Source organism: Lynx canadensis, chromosome C1 (assembly GCF_007474595.2).
Source record: "Lynx canadensis isolate LIC74 chromosome C1, mLynCan4.pri.v2, whole genome shotgun sequence".
NCBI lineage: Eukaryota > Metazoa > Chordata > Mammalia > Carnivora > Felidae > Lynx > Lynx canadensis.
In genome coordinates, this window is record NC_044310.1 from 109,189,652 (window position 1) to 109,208,474 (window position 18,823).

The window sequence follows — 18,823 nt, forward strand, 5'->3', positions numbered from 1 at the left end:
AACATGAAAAGATGCTCAACTGCTTTAGTGATCAGATAAATGCATGCATAGTAAAACTACAATCAGCTTGCATTTTACACTCACCAGATCTGTGCAAATTAAAAGTCTGGCCATACCTAGTATTGGTGACATTATAGAGCAAAGCGAGTTCTTATATCCTGCTGTTGGAATAGTGAACTGGCTTTTAAAAATTCCATTTAGTAGACTAAAGCTTGGCATTACCCACTAATGATGGAGAAGATTCTCCATTTTGACATAGTAGCTTGTTCAGATTAATCCTCATTTTAATAAAAAATGTAGAAAAATACAAACAAAAAACAAACAAAAAACCCTCCTTTTAAAGCTACCAAAATACCCAGGGTTTGAACAATCAAAATCCAAGAGAAAGGAAACACATGAGGGCCTCAAATTTGCAATGTTATTTTACCCTTAGGGCATTTGCAAATTTTCAGGTGGCATAAAGACCACACAGAGAGCAAGTTTCCCTGTCTTTCAGCAGTCCCACTGAGATAGAGAACCACAGATTAGAGTTCAGGGCTATTAACACAGCCAGGATCTCAAGGCCCTAACAAACCTGATCTAAGTACTCATCTCAATGATCTCAAAAGCCAGAAGAAATAGAAAAAGAAAAGAGAAAGTGAAAGGAAGAAAGCAACAAAATGAGAAGAGAAAATTATGAAAAGGAAAACAAATGGAAAAAGACAACAAAGCAAAAAGGCATTTCTAGTGCTGGCTTCGGCAGCACATATACTAAAATTGGAACAATACAGAGAAGATTAGCATGGCCCCTGCGCAAGGATGACACGCAAATTCGTGAAGCGTTCCATATTTTTTATAATATACGCATAATTGGTATCCCAGAGGAGGAAGAGAGAGGGAAAGGTGCTGAAGGGGTACTTGAAGAAATCATAGCTGAGAACTTCCCAGATCTGGGGAAGGAAAAAGGCATTGAAATCCAAGAGGCACAGAGAACTCCCTTCAGACGTAACTTGAATCGATCTTCTGCACGACATATCATAGTGAAACTGGCAAAATACAAGGATAAAGAGAAAATTCTGAAAGCAGCAAGGGGTAAACATGCCCTAACATATAAAGGGAGACCTATAAGACTCGTGACTGATCTCTCTTTTGAAACTTGGCAGGCCAGAAAGAATTGGCACGAGATTTTCAGGGTGCTAGACAGCAAAAATATGCAGCCGAGAATCCTTTATCCAGCAAGTCTGTCATTTAGAATAGAAGGAGAGATAAAGGTCTTCCCAAACAAACAAAAACTGAAGGAATTTGTCACCACTAAACCTGCCCTACAAGAGATCCTAAGGGGGACCCTGTGAGACAAAGTACCAGAGACATCACTACAAGCATAAAACATACAGACACCACAATGACTCTAAACCCGTATCTTTCTATAATAACACTGAATGTAAATGGATTAAATGCACCAACCAAAAGACATAGGGTATCAGAATGGATAAAAAAACAAGACCCATCTATTTGCTGTCTACAAGAGACTCATTTTAGACCTGAGGACACCTTCAGATTGAAAGTGAGGGATGGAGAACTATTTATCATGCTACTGGAAGCCAAAAGAAAGCTGGAGTAGCCATACTTATATCAGACAAACTAGACTTTAAATTAAAGGCTGTAACAAGAGATAAAGAAGGACATTATATAATAGTTACAGGGTCTATCCATCAGGAAGAGCTAACAATTATAAATGTCTATGCGCCAAATACCGGAGCCCCCAAGTATATAAAACAATTACTCATAAACAGAAGCAACCTTATTGATAAGAATGTGGTAATTGCAGGGGACTTTAACACCCCACTTACAGAAACGGATAGATCATCTAGGCACACGGTCAATAAAGAAACAAGGGCCCTGAATGAGACATTGGATCAGATGGACTTGACAGATATATTTAGAACTCTGCATCCCAAAGCAACAGAATATACTTTCTTCTCGAGTGCACATGGAACATTCTCCAAGAGAGATCATATACTGGGTCACAAAACAGCCCTTCATAAGTTTACAAGAATTGAAATTATACCATGCATACTTTCAGACCACAATGCTATGAAGCTTGAAATCAACCACAGGTAAAAGTCTGGAAAGCCTCCAAAAGCATGGAGGTTAAAGAACACCCTACTAAAGAATGAGTGGGTCAACCAGGCAATTAGAGAAGAAATTAAAAAATATATGGAAACAAACGAAAATGAAAATACAACAATCCAAACGCTTTGGGACGCAGCGAAGGCAGTCCTGAGAGGAAAATACATTGCAATCCAGGCCTATCTCAAGAAACAAGAAAAATCCCAAATACAAAATCTAACAGCACACCTAAAGGAAATAGAAGCATAACAGCAAAGGCAGCCAAAACCCAGTAGAAGAAGAGAAATAATAAAGCTCAGAGCAGAAATAAACAATATATAATCTAAAAAAACTGTAGAGCAGATCAACGAAACCAAGAGTTGGTTTTTTGAAAAAATAAACAAAATTGACAAACCTCTAGCCAGGCTTCTCAAAAAGAAAAGGGAGATGACCCAAATAGATAAAATCATGAATGAAAATGGAATTATTACAACCAATCCTTCAGAGATACAAACAATTATCAGGGAATACTATGAAAAATTATATGCCAACAAATTGGACAACCTGGAAGAAATGGACACATTCCTGAACACCCACACTCTTCCAAACCTCAATCAGGAGGAAATAGAAAGCTTGAACAGACCCATAACCAGCGAAGAAATTGAATCGGTTATCAAAAATCTCCCAACAAATAAGAGTCCAGGACCAGATGGCTTCCCAGGGGAGTTCTACCAGACGTTTAAAGCAGAGATAATACCTATCCTTCTCAAGCTATTCCAAGAAATAGAAAGGGAAGGAAAACTTCCAGACTCATTCTATGAAGCCAGTATTACTTTGATTCCTAAACCAGACAGAGACCCAGTAAAAAAAGAGAACTACAGGCCAATATCCCTGATGAATATGGATGCAAAAATTCTCAATAAGATACTAGCAAATCGAATTCAACAGCATATAAAAAGAATGATTCACCATGATCAAGTGGGATTCATTCCTGGGATGCAGGGCTGGTTCAACATTCGCAAATCAATCAACGTGATACATCACATTAACAAAAAAAAAGAGAAGAACCATATGATCCTGTCAATCGATGCAGAAAAGGCCTTTGACAAAATCCAGCACCCTTTCTTAATAAAAACCCTTGAGAAAGTCGGGATAGAAGGAACATACTTAAAGATCATAAAAGCCATTTATCAAAAGCCCACAGCTAACATCATCCTCAACGGGGAAAAACTGAGAGCTTTTTCCCTGAGATCAGGAACACGACAGGGATGCCCACTCTCACCGCTGTTGTTTAACATAGTGCTGGAAGTTCTAGCATCAGCAATCAGACTACAAAAGGAAATCAAAGGCATCCAAATTGGCAAAGATGAAGTCAAGCTTTCGCTTTTTGCAGATGACATGATATTATACATGGAAAATCCGATAGACTCCACCAAAAGTCTGCTAGAACTGATACATGAATTCAGCAAAGTTGCAGGATACAAAATCAATGTACAGAAATCAGTTGCATTCTTTACACTAACAATGAAGCAACAGAAAGACAAATAAAGAAACTGATCCCATTCACAATTGCACCAAGAAGCATAAAATACCTAGGAATAAATCTAACCAAAGATGTAAAGGATCTATATGCTGAAAACTATAGAAAGCTTATGAAGGTAATTGAAGAAGATTTAAAGAAATGGAAAGACATTCCCTGCTCATGGATTGGAAAAATAAATATTGTCAAAATGTCAATACTACCCAAAGCTATCTACACATTCAATGCAATCCCAATCAAAATTGCACCAGCATTCTTCTCAAAACTAGAACAAGCAATCCTAAAATTCATATGGAACCACAAAAGGCCCCGAATAGCCAAAGTAATTTTGAAGAAGAAGACCAAAGCAGGAGGCATCACAATCCCAGACTTTAGCCTCTACTACAAAGCTGTAATCATCAAGACAGCATGGTATTGGCACAAAAACAGACACATAGACCAATGGAATAGAATAGAAACCCCAGAACTAGACCCACAAACGTATGGCCAACTCATCTTTGACAAAGCAGGAAAGAACATCCAATGGAAAAAAAAGACAGCCTCTTTAACAAATGGTGCTGGGATAACTGGACAGCAACATGCAGAAGGTTGAAACTAGACCACTTTCTCACACCATTTACAAAAATAAACTCAAAATGGATTAAGGACCTAAATGTGAGACAGGAAACCATCAGAACCTTAGAGGAGAAAGCAGGAAAAGACCTCTCTGACCTCAGCCGTAGCAATCTCTTACTCGACACATCCCCAAAGGCAAGGGAATTAAAAGCAAAAATGAATTACTGGGACCTTATGAAGATAAAAAGCTTCTGCACAGCAAAGGAAACAACCAACAAAACTAAAAGGCAACCAACGGAATGGGAAAAGATATTTGCAAATGACATATCGGACAAAAGGCTAGTATCTAAAATCTATAAAGAGCTCACCAAACTCCACACCCGAAAAACAAATAACCCAGTGAAGAAATGGGCAGAAAACATGAATAGACACTTCTCTAAAGAAGACATCCAGATGGCCAACAGGCACATGAAAAGATGTTCAGCGTCGCTCCTTATCAGGGAAATACAAATCAAAACCACACTCAGGTATCACCTCACGCCAGTCAGAGTGGCCAAAATGAACAAATCAGGAGACTATAGATGCTGGTGAGGATGTGGAGAAACGGGAACCCTCTTGCACTGTTGGTGGGAATGCAAATTGGTGCAGCTGCTCTGGAAAGCAGTGTGGAGGTTCCTCAGAAAATTAAAAATAGACCTACCCTATGACCCAGCAATAGCACTGCTAGGAATTTACCCAAGGGATACAGGAGTACTGATGCATAGGGGCACTTGTACCCCAATGTTCATAGCAGCACTCTCAACAATAGCCAAATTATGGAAAGAGCCTAAATGTCCATCAACTGATGAATGGATAAAGAAATTGTGGTTTATATACACAATGGAATACTACGTAGCAATGAGAAAAAATGAAATATGGCCTTTTGTAGCAACGTGGATGGAACTGGAGAGTGTAATGCTAAGTGAAATAAGCCATACAGAGAAAGACAGATACCATATGGTTTCACTCTTATGTGGATCCTGAGAAACTCAACAGGAACCCATGGGGGAGGGGAAGGAAAAAAAAAAAAGACGTTAGAGTGGGAGAGAGCCAAAGCATAAGAGACTGTTAAAAACTGAGAACAAACTGAGGGTTGATGGGGGGTGGGAGGGAGGGGAGGGTGGGTGATGGGTATTGAGGAAGGCACCTTTTGGGATGAGCACTGGGTGTTGTATGGAAACCAATTTGTCAATAAATTTCATATATATATATATTAAAAAAAGGCATTTCTACAAAGACTAATAAAGTGATAAATTTCCAAAGAGAAAGACACAGACATAGAGGTAAAACAGAAAAAAGAGAAGATACAATGACCAAAATCAGGAATGAATATAACAACATCATTATAGATTTTGTAGACATAAAAAATAATTAGAAGGCATTATGAGAAAGTTTGCACCAAAACTTTAAAAATTCAGATGAAATGGAGAAACACATTAAAAACAGGTTTATCAATGGTAGCCAAGAAGACATAGAAAATGTGAATAGTTCTATATGCATTAAATAAATTAAATCAATAATTTAAAAATTTTTCCATGAAGAAAATTTAGACACAGATGGCTGAATGGTAAATTCTTCTGAATACTTAAGGAAAACATATTAATTTTACACAAAGTCTGTGAGAAAATGGAAAAAAAAGAATTACTTTATGAGGTGATTTTTGAAGCCAAATTCAATTTATGCAGTCATCAAAAATTGGATGTCAAAATCTGACAAAGACGTAAGAAAGAAAATTATAGATGAATTTCTCATTTAACTTTCTCATTAACATAGATGCAAAAATCTTAAACAAAATATGCAGAAGCTGAATCTAATAGTATATAAAAATATAATCAAGTTAGGGTTTATTCCACAAATGTGATTTGGTTTTAACATTAAGAAAATAATTAATGTAGCTCATTACTTTTATAGAAAAACAAGAAAAATATACGATCATTGTAAAGGCTACAGTAAGTGTATTTCATAAAACTTAACACCCTTTCATAATTAACAAGAAAAACAAGAAATCTAATACAAAAATTATACTTATGGGTGAAATATTGAAAACTTTACCCCTGAGGTAAGGCACAAGACAAAGTTGTCCACTTCTTTTTTTTTTAATGTTTATTTTAGAGAGAGAGAGAATGAGCAGGGAAGGGGCAGAGAGAGAGGGTGACAGAGGATCTGAAGCAGGCTCCATGCTGACAGCAGAGAGATTGGCACAGGACCGACCTCACGAACCATGAGATCATGACCTGAGCCAAAATCAAGAGTCTGATGCTTAACTGACTGAGCCACCCAGGCGCCCCCAAAGTTGTCCACTTCTATTCAACAATTATATATTTCTATACAGTATAATAAGGGAAGACACATAAAAGGTACAAGATTTTGAAAGGGAAAAAACTAAATGTCATTATTTAAAGATGATACAATTGTGCATACAGACAATACAAAAAAGATATGCATATAGATTATTCTAAGAAGCAAATTTAGCACCTGTATAAATTAGACATATTTAGCAAATATTTGCTTCTTCTGCCCACCTTCTGGAAGAAATAGACCTGCCTGCCTCACAGATGTTGAACAAAGCTATATAACTTACATTGGTCAATGGGATATGGGCATAAGTGAAAGTGTGCTTAGGCTTTCAGGATTTCATGTGTTTTTATCCAGCCTTCTGAGAACTTTCCTCCTCCTCCTCCTCCTCCTTGAGAAAAGCACATAATAGGTAGTGTCTGTCCGTCCAGCTTGTGCCCCAGAATGAGATATTTGGAGTTGTTCCAATTTATGGATTCTCATCCAAAGCAGGGCAATCCCAGATAATTGTAAATCATGCACCTTCATGCAGAGCTTCACCAATTTACCTGCTGCCACTGAATTTTAGGGTGATTTCTTATGCAGCATTCTTGTACTTATTAGCACATAGCATCATCTATTATGATTATAATAAAAAGATGTTGGATACAATGTCAATATGTAACATTTCATTGCAATACTCTATGCCATTGAAAAGCAATTCAAAAAGGATATTTTAAAACATGATACCATTTATAAAAGCATAGAACTAAAGTTCCTAGGAATAAGCTTAATAAAAGATGTGTGAAGCCTCTGAAAAGAAAACTAAAAATATCAATGAAATAAAAACAAAGAAGAGCTAAATAAATGGAATAGTAACCCATGTTAATATATTACCATGTTAATATAAGACCATTAAAAGATGTCAATTTTCATTCATAGTATTTTATGGACTAAATGCAATCCCAATCAAACTCTCATCTGATTCAAAATTTATATGAAAATGCAAAAATAAAAATAACAATAAGAGAAAATACAGTTCTCAAGAAGAACACGTTTAGAGGACTTACACTACTATGTCTCAAAGCTTTTAGTAACTTAGAGTAATTAAAACAGTGCAGTATTAGTGCCATGACAACATGTAGATGAAGAGAGCAAACCTACACATACAGCAAGAGTACAAAACCAAATGTTCTCCCACACAATCACATCTAATGACAAAAGTAGTATTGCAAGATAAGGGAGAATTATGGTCCTTTCAAATGGTCCAATCAAATATTCAAATAGGAAACAACAAATGCTTACCTATTTTACATCAAGAACAAAAGTTCATTTCTGATTGGTCACAAACCTGTATATGATAGGTAAATACATTTCCTATAAGGACATATAGGAGAATATTTAAGGAGGAAGCAAATTTTTTTCAAACAGGAAAAATAAATCCCTAGCCACAAAGGAAAAGATTGATAAATAATACATTAAAATTGAGTTTCCATTTATTAAAACAACATTATAAATGGGGCGCCTGGGTGGCGCAGTCGGTTAAGCGTCCGACTTCAGCCAGGTCACGATCTCGCGGTCCGTGAGTTCGAGCCCCGCGTCAGGCTCTGGGCTGATGGCTCGGAGCCTGGAGCCTGTTTCCGATTCTGTGTCTCCCTCTCTCTCTGCCCCACCCCCGTTCATGCTCTGTCTCTCTCTGTCCCAAAAATAAATAAAAAAAAACGTTGAAAAAAAAATTAAAAAAAAACAACAACATTATAAAAGCAAAAATTGAAGCCATATTTGAAGACTCCTCACTAATACATCTATAAAATAAAGGATATAAAAAGAACTGCAAATCAAAAAGAAGGGGTCAGACAACCTTTTACAAACATTGGAAAAAGCTTTTGAACAGATATTTTATAAATGTCTAATGGGCATAGGAGATTGCTAAATATTTTTAGTCTTCAAGGAAATACAAATTAAAACTACAATAAGATACGAATACATACGCATAAAATAACTAAAATGTGTCATAAAATGTCAATGCCAAATAATATTGAAGATATGGAGGAATTGGAAATCTCCCTTTCTGCTAGGGGAACGAATTTATGTAGAACAACTACTTTGGAAAACTGCATAGCAATACCTACTAATGCTAACTAAAGGTAAAACCTATGCCCTAGAAATTTCCCGCTCCTGGATATAGGAAGGTAGCTCAACCTCATGGAAGAATATATATTTATGGGCAGAAAAGACACTACTTGTGGATCCTCAAAGTATGTGTCACATATGTTTACTGAAAGACATGTACAAGAATGTTATAGCAGTGCCATTTGTAATAGTCAACAGAGTATTTAGTCATAGCTATGTTGGAATCATTGATGTCAAATTCTCCTTCTCAAAGCCATTATAAAAACAGGATAAAATATATAATACAACACCTTGTAGACATTGGACAATGACTAAACCAGGAGTATTATCCTTGAGAGAAAGAAAGCGATCACATGAGAAGAATTCCACATTCAGCTGGACATAATGGACACAATCTCTTTTTACATCTTTCTCTTGATGCAATTTTTGTAAACAGAGAATAAAGAAGTAGAGCCCAATCTGTTTTGTAAGGCATTAAAACTAAATATCAAGCTGATGAAACTGCCAGGATATATAGGACAGGATATCAGAGGAGAGAGCACCACAGACAGGGATTCCCACAATTCAGGCAAAAATTCCCATTGAAATCATAACCACAATATAAGCTCCCCATGTCCATGGTGGTAATCTGGAAGGCTTAGCAGAGAAGAGTTACTTGGAGGCTGAAGAGCTATGCATAGATTTTAGAGACTACATAGTCCTGGAACCTTAGTCTTGTTGAGTTCAGGGAAGATAGAGTGAACAGAAAAAGAGGGTCCAGGAACACCACAGTGTAGAAGCAAGGAACACCCATTAGACATACAGGAAAAACTGAAATGTGCCTACCTCAACAAAATCTCAAGCCAAATCTCAACAAAATTAAGATTTAATTGGCTTTCAGAACAAAAAACATGAGCACCTTTTGGAGGAAGATCCTATAATTCATAACTTTTAAAATGTATCATCCACAGTGAATGGTCTATAATAAAAAAATATACCAGACACTAGGTTATGATTAAGTAGGGAAATGATTGGAAATCAGTGGTTGGAATAGTAAATAGAAGCAGACCTAGATATAATGCAGATATTAAAATTAACAAAACCTCCAAAATAATTATAATTAATATATTAAAGAAAATAGAGCAAAATATGGACAAAATTTATTAAAAATAAGCATATATAGAGAATTTGAGTCTATAAATATCAAATATATATTATGGAACTCAAAAATACAGTATCTGAAACTAAGAATTCATTGGATGGATTTGATGAAAAGAAACCACAGCAGAAGACTAGTAAATACAAACACAGGTAAATAAAACATATTCAAAATAAAGCAAAGAAAAATAAAGAATTTAAATGATCTAACTGCTCATCAATAGGGGGATAAATAAATAAAAAATATATATTTATACCATATATAATATTGTATAATAATATAATATAATAAATAATATATAAAATTTAATATAAAATATATTTTATTCATAAATAATATATAATATAATATATAATATACAATATATAATACATATTATGATATAATATAATATATAAATATATAATATATAATATTATGTCATATTGTAATAATATAATATTATATATAAAATAATTATATATAATATACTATATATAAATATATATATACATACATATAATGGTATGTTATATATCAGTGTAAATGAATGAAATATAAAGTTGACCTAAACAACATGTACAGTTGATAGTTGATACATATATCATACAAAATATGTGTTAATTAACCATTTATGCTATTGGTAAAACTTCTGGTCAACATTAGTCGTTACATTTGGGAGAAGTCAAAAGTTATGTATGGATTTTTGACTGCATGAAGATTGATGCCCCTAGCCCTCTTGTTGTTCAAGGGTCAACTGTATAAGTAATATAGAGCAGATCTCAGCAATGCAATTATGAATACGAACAGTAGTATAATGTCATTTGACTAAATTTAAGCAAATATATACAACAATTTTATATTACTTTTGGTTACAGAATAAGAGTAAAATAACAGACTATAAAGGTGTTTAGCAAATAGTTTATGAGAGTGAAGAGAAGTAAGTAGGTTTGAGACAGGGGAGTGAATTAATGTGTACTAATTACTATTTTATTCCTTTTAAAAAGACAATTTGCATAACAAAACTTTTTTAAAAGTTCTGTGTGGTGGACACAAGGTTGTATGATAATGTATTTTTGTACTGATCTATATCTTTTTTTAAATTAAAAGAATAAATATAAGCAAAAGTATGCAGTATACCTGTAGAAAAATATTCAATGTAAAACATGTAACTCCCCTCTGCCCTTGAGACCCTTGCATTCCATTCCACAAAGATTCTAAATTTTACCTGTTATAATCCTTTTCCAGGAAGCTAACGGAGGTTGTGCTGCTCCAGAATGAGAAAGTAAGCCAAAATAGAGGGATATGTGAGACAGAAAATACAAGAGTTCCAAAAAACAAAAAAGAAAAAAAGAATCAAAGGAATCCCCAGGATGATGGTGAAGAGAGATTCTAGGGCAACAGCTATTCATAACCTTAAAAGAAAACCAAACCGTTTAGGGGAATATCATAAGACTCCTGGAGATATTTCTTCAAGAAGAAATATGGACACCAGAACAGCTGATGCTTTGATGAAGTAAAATGTGGGCAATTGGTAACTTGAGGTGGACTTAGGGCTAAGTATATCGAAGCCAAGAAATTAAATGAAAATAAGAATTATCAAATCCAGGAAAAGCAATAATTTGTAAGAAATGAAAATAATAGAATACCATAATACTCAACTGTGTATGCCATTTCTATAGCTATAATTTTCTAAATTCTGAATGTTAATGTAATGAAAAATATAATACAACTATACTGGGATGATAAGAGGATGAGGAATGTCCATTTATGGAATTAGATGAAATATATTAAAATCATAATATTTTATAGTAGGAAGTTAATGCATAATACCTTAAACAAAAGGAAAAATAAAAGAAAATAGAACCATGAGCTTGCTGTTCAATCATATATCGCTGTATTTATCAAAATAATTAGCTAGAATAGTAAATAATTAGTTAAAAGATTATATGCTTTGGGAAGGGTGTAAGAAGGAGAAGGAGGGGCGCCTGGGTGGCGCAGTCGGTTAAGCGTCCGACTTCAGCCAGGTCACGATCTCGCGGTCCGTGAGTTCGAGCCCCGCGTCAGGCTCCGGGCTGATGGCTCGGAGCCTGGAGCCTGTTTCCGATTCTGTGTCTCCCTCTCACTCTGCCCCTCCCCCGTTCATGCTCTGTCTCTCTCTGTCCCAAAAATAAATAAACATTGAAAAAAAAAAATTTTTAAGAAGGAGAAGGAATTGAGTGAATGGTGCTTTCCATAACCGACTCTGTAGAATCATGTGATGATTCACATAATTATGTGAATTATGTGATGTTAACCGTGTCTAGGAATAACTTTCAAAAGAATAGTAACTTTTAAAAAGTTACTAAAGATAATATCATTACTTTCCTTTTCTACAGTACAAATATCATTTTCTCCCTACCCATTATGCTACTGTTGTCCTGTGTTTTCGTTCTGTGTTTTGATTAAGAGAGAAAATTATTAAGAAATTTCTAACATCCATTTCCTGCCCTTGCATTTCAAATATTCCTTGTGCTATCACTTTCTTTCTTTTACATATTTGGAATTTCAGTTAGTGAGCGTTTGTTTGGTATAAATTCAGTTTTTTAAAAGTTTTTTGTTTTCATTTTTTGAGAACTTTTTTTACCTTACCTTCATTCCAGAAAGATATGATTGCTTTGTGTACAGGTCTGTATTGACATTCTCACCAAGTTGAACATAGCATTTCACTGACTATAGATATAAATTTATTTTTCATGTATCTTGCTTTGGGATGTTTCTTGGTCCCCTTTATCATTTCTGGCAGTTTCTCAAACTTTACTTTCCCTTTCCCTTTCCCTCACTCTTTAGTTTCTCCTTCTGGGTTCCTAGTAAGATAGACTTATTTTGGAGATTTACCTTGTGTCATCCATGTTTCTTAAATTCCATTAAAATTTTTTGATCTTTTTGTTTGCCTGTGTTGTGTTCTGTAAAATTTTTTCAAATCCATTTTCTGTTTTATTTATTTTTGTGCTTAATCTGCTATTTAACTTAAAAATAACTTTTTATTTAATTATTATAATTTTTAATTTCTATAATTCTGTTCACACTTATCTGGCCAATTTCAGTCTCCTAATCTTTACACATATTTTCAGTACATTCTTTATACACTTATTTTGTATTCTATATCAAATAATCCCAACATCTGGGGTGTTTGTGGGTCTGATTCTTCTGTTTGTTGTTTCTATTGACATTCCTTCATAGTGTTTTATTCCCTTATATCTTTGATTATTTTATTTTATATATTTATTTTTATAACATCATGTTTATTAATATATCATTTGTGTAAATTCTTTGGAGCCTCTGTTTAAATTGCTTTCTTTCTGGGAGAATTTCATTTTGTTTCTATTAGGGCCAGGAGAACTAACAACATGGAATAAAATTAGACTAAGTTCTTTGTTTATTTCAGTCACAAAGATTCTAATTCTTTACTGACATCCCTGTGAGCTTTAGTTTCTACTATCAAATTTTCAGGAAAGGAAATTTGTATACCTTTAAATCACAGAAATGCTAAAAAAATAAATAAAAATTTAAAAAATATCTGCATGGGGAAAGATGCTTTTGTTTCTTAGTTCAGTCACTATGGCTGCATCCATTTCATTTGAATGTCTCATTTTTATGAAGAAATATTCCACTCAACTTTCTCACTCATGAGTACCACAGACCTTGTCTTCTATACTGTGCAATAGATGCCCTAGTACAATAGAAGCCGAGATCACTCCTTCCCACAGGAAGAAGCAGGTTCACTTCTTTGCCTCTCTGAATTTATTCTCTGCTATTCTTTCTTTCTATTTCTTTCTCACTCTCTCCCTCTCACTCTCTCTCTCCCTGTGTCTCTCTCTAGGGGAGAAATGGTTTCTTGAAGAATTTTCCATATTTTCTAGCTAGTTCTTTTTTGAAAAATCATTTTTAAATATTTTATACAGCACTTGTTTTAGAACTGAATTTTTGAGAATACTTAAACTTCCATAATAAAAATTATTATTTCTAAAAATGCCAGAGAAATCTATCCATTAAATAATGTGCATCTCATAGTGGGGCGCTATGGAAGAAATACCCACAGGCCCTTGCTATCCAGAGTCATTTGGGAGTTTTAAATGCACCATGGGTGGATGGGAATGAAGACTGACAGTGCTTGCTTAGTATGTGAACATATAGATTCCAAACATTAGCCCCTTTTTTCTGCTCTGAGTTCTTCCTATCTGAGATAGCCAATAAGATGTAGATAATTGTTTTCTGCTTCTATTTTATTTGTTTAAAATAATTACTGTAATAGGAAATACATTCACATGTTTCAAAATTCAGGAGGTACAAACAATATACAGTAAAAATTCTTTCAGTATATATTAATAATGAAAGAAACTATGTGTGTGAGAGGGTAGGGAGTGTATGGGAAATCTCTATACCTTCCTCTCAGTTTTGCAGTAAACCTAAAACTGCTCTAAAAAAGTAAAGTCTATTAAAAAAAAACTCTCATCCATTTTTCTGTGAATTCCAATCTCTTCTCTACAAGCAATTTTGATGTTTTTACGATGGAAGCTTTAGCACCCTCAATACTAAGATATATGTTTTAGTGGGAACAACGATTTAGTAAACACCTAGTTTCTACAAGGATTTATGTTATTTAACTACTACCCATCAGATAAAAGTTAAAATAAAATAAATAGATTAAGTAATATGCGAGAAGTCACAGAACTTTTAAATGACAAAGCAAAGGGTCACACTAAGCCCTGACTGATTCCAAAGCCCATACTCTTCTTATTTTCCTACGTTGCCCCCCCCCATATATGGGTGTTTCTTGATCACCACTTGATGAAGCAGAAAACAAAACCCCTTATTTGAAGTTGCCAGGCACTGATTCTCCTGCCAGACCTTTGCTTTGGCAGGAACACAGAGGTTAAACAAAATCCAGAACTGTTCTTCTCTTTATGTTACATGTTGTAGAAGTGAGGCAGACTTCACACAAGCTGCACCTGCTGTACCAGTGAGCTCCTCCCTCTCCCAACCCAGGCATGTGCACCATTTGTCAAGCTCAAAGCAAGACCTGACACTGAAAGAAAGAAAGATGTTGGCTCAGTTATATTAGAATGACTGCCTTGGAATCATTCAAATTACAGTGTCAGTTGGAAACCAATTAAGACTGACTTTTTTCAACATTGCCTGGGTGGTCTTATACAAGGCACTCAAATTGCTGGGCTCAGTTTCCTCATTTCTAACCTGAAAAGTCAAACTAATTGATGTTCATGGTTTTCCCAGGCCATACTTCCATACAGCAGGAGAGTAAAATATTCCCCCCACTCACTCCCACTGACTTGGGATAGAGAACTCTGTCCAGAAAGGGCAGAATCTCCTGGAGAGGAAATGGTCAAGGGCAGGGCTATCTTCCCTTCACTAAATGAATCTCAGCATCAAGAATTTTTCCAGAGAGGAGACCAATCCAGGGGTGCCCAATTAGGATTTAGTTTGTCTGAAAATTAAAGTTCCCTTTGGGTTGGAGTGGGGAAGTGTTCAAGTTCACCCACTAGCTGGTTTCACTGATTTCTCTCTTTTTTTGTCTTTTTTTCTGAAGCAAGACTATGTGCTTTTAGAAATCAGAGCTAAGTTCAGGTCCTGGCTCCACCATACCTGCCTCATGTAACTTTTAGTCTCAGCTGTCTCAGCTGGGAATGAGAATTGGATAAGCCTCATAGTGTTGACTGGGATAATGAAATAAAGCCTCTGTCTAGAATTTTCCCACAGTATCCATTATATGTCCTGCCCCCAGTACACCCTGCATTCTCTGCTTCTGCAGACTTTCCTTGGGTGTGCTGCCTTCTGGTTCATATACCCATTCATGCTGCCTCTCTGGCTTTGCGCTGCTTCCTTTTGAGCACATGCTGGAATGAATCATTTCTTCTATCATATAAAGAAGAGGTTCTCTCTGCAGGCTGCACCTTAGAACCACTTGGGGGCTGTTGATACGTACAGATGTCTGGGCTCTACCTCCAGAATTCTGATTTAATTGCTCTAGCATCAGGGCTCTGCTATGAAGTGAAGGTTTGTGTCCACAAAAATCAATGTTGAAGCCTTAACTCCCAATGTGATGGTTTTAGGAAGTGGAGTTTTTGGGAGGTAATTAGATTAAGATGAGGTCATGAGGGTAGGGCCATAACAATGAGACTGGTGCTCTTATAAAAATAGAAAAATATACCAATGCACCAGGGTGCCCTCTCTCTCTCTCTCTCTCTCTCTCTCTCTCTTTATCTCTCTCACTCTTTTTCTCTTCCATGTGAAGACACATCTAGCAGACATATCTGAAATGGAACCAGGTTCTCGCTAGGCACTGGGTCTGCCACACCTCGATCTTGGACCTCCCAGCCTCCAGAAATGTGAAAAACAAATGTTTGTTGTTTAAGCCACCCAGTCTGTGGTATTCGGTCATAGCAGCCTGAACTGATGGGAGATTCCATACTGTAGCCACACTAATGGGAACCACAGCTTTAAGGTTTCCAAGGTTCCTTCTGGGAAGGTAAATGGCAGAATCCGTGCAGCCTCAGTGTTCACCTGTGTGACATAAATTTGTTTAATCAATCTTAGTAGTTTTGTGCCACTGCTGGAGGACTGGCAACAGGGAGCCATACTGAATGGGGTCGGAGAAAGAGGTGACATACACAGAATTTATCACCTTGCAGGAAAGGTTAGGACAATGAATTTCACCCTGCTCAGGGAAAAAGGGCACCAGCAGCCATTATACAACTTTCTCTTGAATTTTACCTCATTGGATATCTCAGACCTATAAAAAAGCAAGTGCACTGGCTCTCCACTAAATACCTATGTACTTTTTTCTGCTAATCTTTGCAAGTATTAGCCCAGAAGGTAGACATTTTGATCTCTGTTGAGGAAGAAGAATTAAATTGTTGAAGATTCTGTGGGTAAATGTTCTGAAGTAAGGATTCAAAAACAGCTCTGTTTAGTTTCAAAGTGGATGCTTTTTCAGCTCTGTTGCATGACATTCTAATCACAGAACAGGAAAACCAAATCTTTGAGACTTGGTATATTATTTAAATAAATACAAACATTTTCTGCAACTAGTAACACAAGAAGTTTGGACTCTCACATTTCCAATTTTCTCTGCAAGTGTGAGGGCACCTACAAAATGATCAGATTCAAGATTCACAAAGTTTTCTACACTTTTGGTATAAACAAATAACTACAAATTATTTCTGCATTTTCAAACATATGCCCCGGACTCCATTCAGCCCAAATGTGGTATGTTTAAAGATCTATTTCATCCCCTACCTTCTGAAAGAAGTCTTTGTTTATCCATCTACCTATTTATGTTTTTTCATTAATCTATAGAGTTTTGTGATGACAAAGTGCATACATCAAAGGACAATGGCCAAACCATATTTGACAGTAGAATTCTAACACACAACTTCTGCAGTAAGTAGTCCAGAGCAGTCAGGACTTGATTAATAGCTGACAACTTCCCTAATTTTTGTTCCTGCCTTCAATTTATGACCAACAAATTCCAAATTCTCTTGGTTAGTCCACCTGAGCTTCTTCATGCCAGCAATCTCTAGTCAGGCAACACCTGAAGCCTTCCCTGTTTCCATTATAAAGTATTCCCACTCTGCCTGCCATTGATTGAGTCTCTGCCAGATGCAAGTGGCGGGGCTAACTCCCTTGCTATGTAGCAAGCCTTGAATAAACACTCAGCTCTCATTTGGATGGTCTTCTTTGCTTAAACAATGATTTTAAAGAACCACAGCCACAATGTTAATAATACACGTGATCTTAGTACACTCTGGGACTTGTGTTTTCCCATCCTGACTCTTAGCATCCTGTTAAGTGGCCCGAAGCCTGGCTGGACAAGGAGAAGGAGTAGGAGACAATGCCCTCTATATCTAGAAATCTCTGCTGCAACTAAATGTTATTGTGTGAAAAATAGAGCCAGACAAACCTGAATAATGAGCTAGCCCTGGCACCTGCTAACTATGGACTTACACCGCTGAGCATGCATCTCCTCACTTATTCAAAGAAGAGAATGACTTATTCCATAGGGCTGTTGGGAAGAATCAACACAGTCAAAAAATCAAGTGGTCATCGGTATGCTTGCCACAGCAGGTGCTTAAACAATGCTGTCCCTCTATAGTCTTCCCTTCCTAGAATATATCTGTAAATACAAAAATGTATATGTAAACAAGTACCTGATATGAGCTTGCTTTGTTATCATTTATTAATTTCAAATTAAAGGGCGACTTGCCATTCATGTGGCTCTTTTTTTATAGTTTTTATTCTTTTTATTTGAGAGAGAGGGAGAGTGTACAAGTGGGGGGGAGGGGGAGAGAGAAAATCTTAGATAGGCTCTTCACTCATTGTGGAGCCTGAAGTCGGGATCAATCCCAAAATCCTGGAATTGAAACCAGAGCCAAAATCAAGAGTTCGACACTCAGCTGACAGCCACCCAAGCGTCCCTCATATGGCTCTTTAATACTAAAGGGTCTTAACGTTAACACAATTTATTAACTCAGGACTGTTTCTACAAGACATTTGGCTAGGTGTTCAAGGTGGACAGTGATGGGTAAGCCATGTCCCCTTCTTGTTCATGTAAGGGAGAAAAACTTTCCCCTTCTTGGCTTCTAGATTCTTTGGCTGATCTAATAATTAAATTGACATAAGACATATTGACAGAAAAAAAATTAGAATTTTCTATGTACAGGAGCTCCAAAGATATGAGGTTTTCAAAAAGTGAGGCAATTGAGGCTTATATGTCACCCTAAGCTGAGAGAAGGGGGTAGGGTTCTAGAACTCCCAGGGAAAGACCACAATTCACAGGAAGATGGGGAGAGCAAATGTTTGGTAAACAATTGTTTTCCATGCTATGCAGAGAAACTGATCTGATGTAAAAAATTATTTCTGGTAATAATTCTTTTCCTGATATAGTCCCACTATCTAAATTATTTTAAGCAGTTAAAGGGGAGGTAAGGAACACACACACACACACACACGCACACAAAAACCTCTTCCTGAGTCTCTTGGGACTGATTACCTTCAGCTCAAAATAATTGATATGCCAA

At 36.1% G+C, this 18,823-nt stretch overlaps 1 non-coding gene across 1 annotated transcript; it reads left to right on the forward strand.

Annotated features, from left to right (window-relative positions):
• The first annotated feature begins 726 nt into the window (after positions 1–726).
• LOC115522498 lies at positions 727–833 on the forward strand. Its single transcript, XR_003971404.1, has one exon. It is a non-coding gene; the product is annotated as a U6 spliceosomal RNA (small nuclear RNA).
• The last annotated feature ends 17,990 nt before the right edge of the window (positions 834–18,823 follow it).